Genomic DNA, 10,506 nt, shown 5'->3' on the forward strand with positions numbered 1-10,506 from the left:
ACACCTTCTATACCGGAAATCTTTGTAGTACAATTTTTCACTTTTGTACCGGAATTTTTTTTTTTAATTTTTCCGATAACAATCTTCTGTACCGGAAAACTTGAAAAAAAAATTCCGGAAATAAAGTGTGTTATGGAAATCTTTTTTTTAGTTCTGGAAAAGATGAAATGGTAAAAAAAAAAATTGAATTAGTAAAATAATGACTTAAAGGCATAATTGGCATTTTCAAAAAATTATGGGGTACAGATATAAAAATGGGAGTACTGGGTAAATTTTTCCAAGATGTATCAATTATCACCATCTGACGTCTATATAAACTTCTTTTTTTTTTGCCAACGAATTTTTGGTGGACAACGAAATTTTTTTTATGGTTAATACTTAAAAATGATTTTTTTGTAAAATAGTCGATAACAATTTTTTTTCATTTTTTCAAAAGAAATAAAATGATTTTTCTTATTAATAAAACTAACTCGAAATTGTAATGTGTAGGATTTGACCCTTGCATTGTCCTTGGTGAGACGGTTACCAATTTATAAAATGTTAAATTATTGTTGAAGGAAAAAACAATTAGCAACCACAAAAAGAAAATTTGATAAGAGAGGATTTACAAATGTGGATGATTAAGAGAAGTGCTCCATTTGCTAAGGTGAAAGTGACAAAGAATTCTGATCACATGGTCATGTTCTCTCATCCAAAGAGGCTTAGCTCTTTTCGTCTAAAGATTGCACAAAAATACTAGTCCTTACTTAAATTTAATCCTAATAATTATATAATATGATATTTGTGCATGTGGTAAAAACAAATTAATATGTATTTCAATTATGATCTATCATTGCAAATTCGATTTAATAAAAATAATCGAAGTGTCCATGTTGTTTTAACTTTCTTCATTCTTCATTTTCAACATAGAAGTGTTGTATCCTCTATTTGATATGTATTTTTTCTTACAAGCTATTTGATATGTAGTTGTTAATAATTAATAATAATAATAAAGTTTAATTGTATTTTTTTTTATCATTTATTTTTTCTCATTCTCGAAATTGGTCTTCTAATTTTAAAAATCAACAGTTTTGGTTCCTTTATTGAATTTTTTAACCAAAAAATAATGATGTGATATATTTTAAACGACGTGACAAATGATATAATGATGTTGAATAATTATTTTCCAATAAAGTGCAGTAAAATTCTCTAAAAAAAATTATTTTCAATTTCTAAAATTATGTGATTTTGTAATTTAAATAACAACATATACATAATCAATGCATGTAGGTAGTTCTAAATCATAAAATTGTATATTACATCATTAATTTAAAATATGTTGAATCACTAATTTTTTTTAAATAAAATATTCGAGGAACTAACCAAAATTCTTGGATTATAAAATAAAGTGGCCAATTTTACAAATTGATTAAAATAAGAAAATAAAATTACAATTAAATTAAAAAAATTGTGTATATGTTTATTTTTCTAAACTTTTGCACTTAAATGATCATTTAAAAAAGCACAAAGTTATAAAGAGAATAAGAGAATTGTTTGTTAAGATGATAATTATTATCAAATAAAAACTTTTAAATCTCGTTAAATATTTATAAATGGAATTACATTTATCTCATTGTAACGAGCGTAAACTGCAAAATAACATATTTTTTATTTTATTTTTTCAGCGGCGCATACCATAGGTGTATGCTATTAGATTTGGATATATTTTAAGACAATTAATAATTGGAATGTTGTATGTTTTAAATTCATAATATATTCATGTAACGATTTGTGCATTTACACAAAACTAAATTAATGGAGACGAAATTTTTAAGCTATAACTCAACTAGTAAATTTTGATATTGTTAGGCTTGATGTCTTGTCTTTGGTTCGAACTTGAGACCTCACAGTTGTGTGAGTTAATTATGATGAAATTTATTATCTCTTCTAAAATAAAATAAAAATTAGTTGAGGCGAATCGAATCTAACCTAAAGTTTTGTGTATCTACACACATTTTTAAATTATTTTGAGCAATAATTTTCATCATACAAAATGACTTCATCACAATGTCAAGAGCTATTTCTTGATTCAAGATCGCATATCCATGGAATAAAATTAAAGATGAACCATCAAAAAATTGATGTACCACATATTCACTTAAAGCATTTGAGTATATGAGAAAAATATTTTACACTCTTTCATTTAATCTAACTCTAATTAATATAAGATTAATCACTCACATTTGAAAATAATAATAATAATAATAAATAAACCAAAACAATGGAAAAGAATCCTTTTTGTTACATTAATTGTTGCTTAAATTTTTGTCATATGAAGAAGAACTCCATGAGCAGGTTCTATAAGCATATGGAAAGAAGGTGAATGACAATAACTTGATGATAAAGAGAATCGAAACTTCAACAAAATGAGAGACAAAATCACTTTCAATTCTAACATAGCTAAATGTTGTCCTACACATACACGTGGCCCTATTCCAAATGGCATATACACTTGTGGAACCTTGCATGCTCTATTCACTCCATTTGCAAATCTTTGTGGATTGAACTTATGTGCATCATGCCCCCAAAGCTTTGAGTCTTGATGCAATATTGGCATTGGAATTTGAATGTTCATTCCTTTTGGAACTAAGATACCTTTAAAATTAATATCTTGTAAAGCTGTTCTAACAATCAACGATGATGGTGGATAAAGTCTCAAAGTCTCTTGAATCACCATAGTTAACTGCAAATATAGCATTTGTATTTATTGCCCAATAAGAATGCTTAGGAAGCTTTGAAAAAAATGTGCTACAGTAACATTGATAATTAATTGTGATATAAACAAATAGTACTATTGAATAAAGAAAAACATCAAATCTCTCGTAAGTACAACTCATTTAATATTTGTAAAAAGATCGATATGTAGGGGTCTGAGTTTAAATTTATAATTCTTCACTTCTGCACACTTAAGGTATATGAGTCTATCTATTAAGCTATTTAACCAAACAAATGTTGCAGAGACATTTGATATTTAGAGTGAGTTCGAAGCTATTGCTTCTCTATATTTAGTGTAACTTTTACTATTAAACTCTTTTAAAAAAAATCTCTAAAGAATAATTCCTAAATTGCATGATTAATTTGTCTTTATTCTTCTTATTTTCATACTCTATACATGTATCACTTTTTCCTATATTTGATCTATTTTATATAGTAAATTTTGAGTGTGAACTTTTTATATTGAATCATTTAAAAAATTGGGCCAAATCAACCAATTAAACCTGAAACTAGCTGGCTAATTAAGTCACTTTATTTGTTTGATTTTAATTATACTACATTTTAAAACTATGATTGGTTCAACTAAATTTTATATTTTGCTTTTAATTTTTTATATCTAAATAATGTTTTATGTTTATATTTGTCATCTAGTATCGTCAATTTAATTTTCATATTTTTTAAACATTAATTAATCGTCAAAAGGATATGTCTTTAGTATATATATTAAATAACACATACCGTTTTCATGCTTTTAAGTATAGTTGCATCCATATTACCATTTGCACAAACTTGAAAGACCTCAACACGAACACGATCTTGCCAATCTTGATTTGTAGCCAACAACATTAAGCACCATGTTGTTGTAATTGCAGTTGTCTCATGTCCAGCAAAGAATATATTTTTACAATTATCTATCATGAATCTTTCTCGTGAGATAGAATTTGGTAAGAAATTACTATCACCACCCTCACATTTATTTGCACTATCAAGTATCATTTGCAAGAGATCGTGCTCATCATGAGCATCACTTTGGCGTTGTTTTAGCATTATTTTTCCAATTTACTCTCCCATGATCTTAGCATTATATTTGTGGAGTCAACTGTCATATTCACCTTTGCCTTCAACATGATTTTTTAAATAAATAAAAAAATTACTAGATAGCTATTCAAAATCAGCATTTACAATCGGTTGTGAGTAAAATCAATATAACACTAATGCAAAAACAATATATCATTGTATATTAATTTTCAAGGTCAAAATACTCTTTAATTTTAAAAAAAATGAAAAAAAAAAAGATAAATTATTATTAAATTAAAATTAAAATAACATTAATAGTCATTTTACAATTGTGTTCAAATGGTTTTGAACTAAACACTTATTGAAGCATAAAATAAACTCTAAAACAATGCCTTGACAAAAATAAAATAAAATAAAATAAAGGCTTTTTTAGTACTAACAATAATATTTTATTGTAATTTTATTTAAATTCTACTTATTTATTTATTTTTTGAGATACAAAGTATTTTAATTAAATATGTCAATTGTTGTATTTTTTTTTTATAATTGTGAGGTCTTTTACTCATCATACTACTTAATTTTTTATTTATTTTTTAGACCTAAATAATTAATATACACGAAAAAGTAATTTTTTTTAGAGGCTTAAAATCCTCCACCGGTCATGAATTTAATCTATGTGTTTAAAATTATTAGATTAAACTCTTATTACTGAGTTGACATTTGTGGACGAAATATTTAATTTCTTATTCACTAATTGTTTATATTCATTAATTGTTTATGCAATATTTAATTTCTCTTGAACATAAGATATTATGGTGTGTAAAAAAATATGGTGTATAAACTTACCTTCATTTTATCTAGGTACAATTGAGGGGCAATTATCTTTCTTTGATGAGCCCAAAATATCCCACTTGATGATAAAATGCCTTGTCCAAGGAGTGGTCCATTATCTTTGGACAAAAAAGATGGCTTTCCTAGATTCAAAGAGGTGTTAAGGACAATTTCCTTCACCATATCTGTATCTGTCACCATTAACCATTGTATACTCCCAGAAGAAAACAAGTATATGGGACCTACATGTATATATCTAATTGAGATTAGATTTTTGAATTTAAAACTAATACTATTAAAATGATACTATTAGTTAGAAGGAAAATAACCCATACTAACTATTCGAGTATAGAATTAAGTATGTGTTCTTTTTTCTTTTGGAGATCTATTTACATAAACAATGTTAAAGTTGGTACAAATTTGTTTAATTTACATGAGAATTATAAATAAAGATGAGTTCATAATGAAAAAAATTTATGAAAGAGGCAGAACACCAGCAAACCAAAATTTTGTTTGCTTAAACTTTTGAAAATAATAACTTTTAAGAGTGTTTTGAAAAAAGTGATTTTTTTTAGATTTTGTATGTAGCAATATAGGTTGAGTTAATTTTCATTCAATTTAGTTATAAAGATTATTTATCTTAAAAGGTAATGAAATTAATAATTTGTTTGGTTATACTTATAAAATTATTATCATAATGGTCATTTTAGTTTTAAAAATTAAAAAGGTATCAATTTATGATGACCAATTTTGCAAAAAAAAAATTATCAATATAAGAATTACAAATAGAAACTCATAATAACATGGGAATATCTTAAAAAGAAAGTTATTATTATAGTCATTGATTCTTTTCTGAAAAAAAAATTAAAAAAAGAGGAATAATAAATATACATAGAGGATTTAAGAAGTGAAATGGTAAGGAGATAGATGGATAAACCTCAATATTCCACTAACATTAATATTAACATTCAATATTTAAAATAAAATAAAATAAACTATGAGAGAGGATAAAGTAATTGACCATATTGATTTTTCCACTTGTGAATGTGAGGAAACACATTGAAATGCCATTTATGAGAAATGGATGTAGGAACATGATATTTGTTTTTGTCATGTGTTTGTGTGGATTGAGTTTGGAGTAAAAGGGTCTTCATTTCAGGAATGTTGCCAAAGTAGAAGTGAGGAGAAGGACCTTTGATTCCCTGCCTTTGAAGCTTTGCTCTAAGTGATTTAGGCCTCAATATCAAGATATTCAAAATATGGACCAAAATCACCAAAATTGCTCCTAACAAAACACTTTCTACTATGTTCATCTCAACACTTGTTTCTTCAATGAAATATTGTTGACCCAAAAACAAAAACAAAAAAATTGGTCTCACTTTGTTTTACCTCCAAGAATAATGATTAGAAAGTTTAATGCATAGACTTTTAGGTAAGCATTCCTTTCAACAAAAAGACTTTTAGGTAAGCATTAAATAGTGTTTTAGTACAATGAATAATGTATTTTTGGTATACTTTCTTTCCTTGATAGTGCCATCCCAAATAAAATATCCTTTCATGTTTTCAATGCATTGAATCCTACACAATTTTTACCCAAAAAAAATCTACACTTACATAACTTCAAAGGATTAAATGAGATTGAATTAATCTTATTGTTTTTTATGAAAATATAGAAGATCGAACTAAAAATAAATAAAAAATAAAAAATCAACGAGTAATAAGATGAAAAGTAGTTTATAATCGTTTATCCGAGTGGAATATTATACTCAAATTCTTTAAACAAAAGCTCGAATTCAAATTTTATAAATGAAAAAAATGTAATTTAGAAAAGATACTCCACTAAAATTAGATAGTCACCCAAATTCTCTAATATAAATTAATAACTAACATAATCAGTTAATATTTCACACCAACAATATCATTATAAAATACCTATAAAAAATATGGCTAAACGAGTTTTAATTTATTCCATATTTTTTTAAAGATTTTAATTTTATTATAATCCATTTCATTTTTAACATTCCAAATGTTTTCTGAATTTCATCAAAATGTATTTCTTTAATTATTAATTTAAGAAATAAAATTTTAATATAAGTGGCTAACATTTATTTAATTCAAAGTAAATATAACACCACTTCATCCAATAACTTAAGCATTAAACATAAGAATACACTCATGATGAAATATTCTCTTCCTAAATAGAGATAATGTGATTACATTATCTTATCTTGTCTTTAGCCAGCTATTAACCTTGATGATGTTGTTGAGCCTAAAATTTTTGTTCTGATTTCAAACAAAAGAGCATGATTACAATCATGATCATGACGGAGCTAGCTATACAAAATTGATAATAAAAAGTGGTTAACTACATTAAGTTTAGATAGTAATTCATTGGAGTGAATTGATATTTAATATAATGACTCTAGATTATCGAATCGTGATATGAATCACATGTATAGTAGTAAGTCATTGATAACCATATAGAGTGTCTTAATTAATTCCAACAAATCAATAAAATAACATTAGTTTATCTCTAAAATATTCCACAATTTAAAAAAAAAAAAGATTGAACGCAACATACAAATACAAATAGATAAAACCGTCGATGCCAACCTGAGGTATTGAGTAGAAAATATTTTCTACTGTGATGTACTAACTTTTGATGTATCCTATTATTTATAAAAAACTTAGAATAGAAAAGACATGTCCCTCTTCTTCACAATTATAGTAGGAAATCATTTTTTACGTGATTTTTTTCTTATTTTTTTATTTAAATAAGTGAGTTTCACATAAATCTATTTTTTCTTTGTGTTTTTTTTGTTATTTCGCCGATTAAGTGTAATGTTTGTTTTTTTATCTCATTATGGCATTTATTTTATTTAGATTGATATAATAATTTTGATTCAATTCAGACAGATTTAATCAATGACTTTAACATTTTCAACGTTGTAGATTTGGAGGTATAAATATTCTGATCACATTAGTTTTATCAACTTTGTATATATTTTACCGTTTTATGATATTAACATAGATGTTTGATCTTGTTTGAAGATTCATTCTTTTCAGTTTTTAGCAAATTTGTATTTAAGTTGTTCTTGATAGATATATTATTTTAATTTGAATGAATGCATATTATTTTTAGTCAAAAACAAGACCAGAGAAGATATAAACTTTTGTATTATTCTCTTCACATGCGTGTCTTTTAAAAATAATAAAGTGAGTCATGTTTATATGAGATAAATAGATAAGTAAATAATCAGATTGAGGGCTACTCGTAATTAATACATCTACTAATTAATGAGAGTTATAAGAATGTAAAAGATCGACTTAATTATAACTTTAATTTAAATAAAATTTTGAGTTTGTTGAAATGTATTTTTATTTTACTTTATTTTGGTGGATATAAGAAGTGGCGGTCTATGTAACCTAATAAAATTGACGTTTTTCAATTGAGTTAAGCGTTACAGATTGTTGGGTGGACTCACTCTCCAAGTGGAATCCACTAATTTTATTAGAATTAGTATTATCGTTAGTAGTATTATTATTGAAATAAAAGAAAGAAAGAAAGAAAGAAAAAAAGTTTTAATGGACTTGGCCCACATGAAGGAAATAAAAAGGGATTTATAAATCCCTAAGAATTAGAATGAAAGAGAATGGCTCCCAGAAGAAAAATAAGGGTTTTGTTTTGGTGGTGGTAACAGGTGTGTAGCAAACTTGCTCCGTTTGATCTACAAATTTAGTATGTTATTCCTACCACTGAGTTTGTTATTTTAATATACAGTTTGAGTAGTTTTATCTTCTATGAGAGTTACTTTGGCATATCCACTTTAGTGGAAGGTTGTTATTGTTGATTGATATTCCCTATTGTTATTAGGAAGACTCTGGTGTATCCATTAATTATTATAGTGGAAGTTTTACTGGACTAGGTCTCGTGGTTTTTATTCTCTCAATTTGAGGGAAGTTTTCCACGTTAAAAATTGTGTTTGTCTCGTATTTAGTTTTTTGTCAATTTTTTTACTCTGTGGAATTTTATTTTCTGTTTGGCCATTTATCTGCACAGGTGGGTGAAAAATATTTCGTATTATTGAGATAATTATCGCTAATTATCTCTAGTTTTTCCCAAAAAAATGGTATCAAGAGCTCGGTTGATTTGATTTGTGCACTTAAATGGAGGAGGAAAATAAAGGTCCCAATATGATTAAACTCAACTCTTCTAATTATACACTCTTGAAGACTCTCATGGAAGACATATTATACAGTAAAGATTTGTATGATCCTATTGAGGGTAACACTGCTAAACCCGTAGATAAATCAAATGTTGACTGGAAGAAGATGAATAGAAAAGCAATGGCGTTGATCAGGCAATGGTTGGATCTGAGTGTATATCCACATGTTGAAACTGAAATAGATGCTAACAAGATGTGGGAAAAATTAAAAGAGTTGTATGAACGAAATAATGTGCAAAATAAAGCATTCTTGATTCGGAAGTTGATGAATATGAAATACAAATATGGGGATTCAATGGCAGAGCATATGAGTATTTTTCATAATACAGTGAATCAGTTGACAACTGCAGAAATTAAATTAGATGATGAGTTGCAAGCGTTGTTATTGTTGAGTTCATTGCCTGATAATTGGGAAGTCCTTGTTGTGACGTTGACCAATTCAGGTCCAAGTGGAAAGTTGAAAATGTCAATAGTTAAAGAGAGCATGCTGATTGAAGACGCTCGAAGAAAGGAACGTGGTTTGATTGGTTCTTCCTCAAAGTTAGAAGCACTAATTATAGAGTCACGGGGGAGAAGTCAATCTAGAAATTTCCATAGATGCGACAAATTTGAAAGTCGTAGCAAGTCGAGGACTAGAAAAGAAGTGATATGCTATCATTGTGGCAAAGCGGGTCACATAAAAAGAAATTGCAAGTTCTTTAAGAGAGATCAATCAAGGAAAAGAGGTGAAGACAAAGAGAAGAAAAATGATAAAGATACAACAGCAGTTGCATCTATTACTAATGTCTACATTGTTTGTGATGATAATTTCATAAACCTTGCAAGTCATGATTCAACTTAGATTATTTATTCGGGTGCCTCATATCATGTTACTTCTAGGCGTGATTTCTTCTCATCTTACAGTCTGGTGATTATGGCATGATAAAAATGGGAGATGAAGGAGTATGTAAAATTATCAGTATGGGAGATATTTGGGTTGAAACTGGGATTGGTTGCAAGCTTCAATTGAATAATGTTAGACATGTACGTAATATTCGTCTCAGTTTGATTTCGGTGAAAGCCTTGGATATTGATGGTTATCACACTTACTTTGGTGGTGGTGATATATGTAAAATCACCAAAGGGTCCCTAGTGGTTGCAAAGGAGCAAAGTTCCACTTCTCTCTATAGGATGCCTACAAAGCTATGCAATGAAGAAGTGAATGCAATTGAAGATACATCTTCTGATTTATGGCATATGCGCCTCGGTCACTTGAGTGAGAAAGGACTCAACATACTTGCGAAGAAAAATTTTATTCCTGTGAAAGGTATGTCTCTGAAAACTTACACTTATTGTTTTGTTGGAAAACAACATATAGTTTCTTTTCATAATACTGGTCCTCATAGAAGGCAAAATATTATTGATTTAGTTCATACTGATGTTTGTATGATGGATAGTAAATCTCTTGGTGGTGCATCATATTTTGTTACTTTTATTGACGACCACTCTAGAAAAGTGTGGGCATTTCCTTTGAAATCTAAAGGCCAGGTATTTGGAGTCTTCAAGCATTTTCATACAAGTGTTGAAAGAGAAAAAGGAAGGAAATTGAAATGTGTTCGATCAGATAACGGTGGTGAATACAGAGGTCCATTTGAAGAGTACTGTAGAGAACATGGAATCAGGTTTGAGAAAACAGTTC

General features: G+C 27.5%; 1 pseudogene; it reads right to left on the bottom strand.

Moving 5' to 3' along the window:
* Positions 1–2,261: 2,261 nt before the first annotated feature.
* Positions 2,262–6,054, bottom strand: LOC101503832 (cytochrome P450 714C2-like; annotated as a pseudogene).
* Positions 6,055–10,506: the final 4,452 nt, after the last annotated feature.

The sequence above is a fragment of the Cicer arietinum genome, chromosome 7, assembly GCF_000331145.2.
Source record: "Cicer arietinum cultivar CDC Frontier isolate Library 1 chromosome 7, Cicar.CDCFrontier_v2.0, whole genome shotgun sequence".
NCBI classification, from domain to species: Eukaryota; Viridiplantae; Streptophyta; class Magnoliopsida; order Fabales; family Fabaceae; genus Cicer; species Cicer arietinum.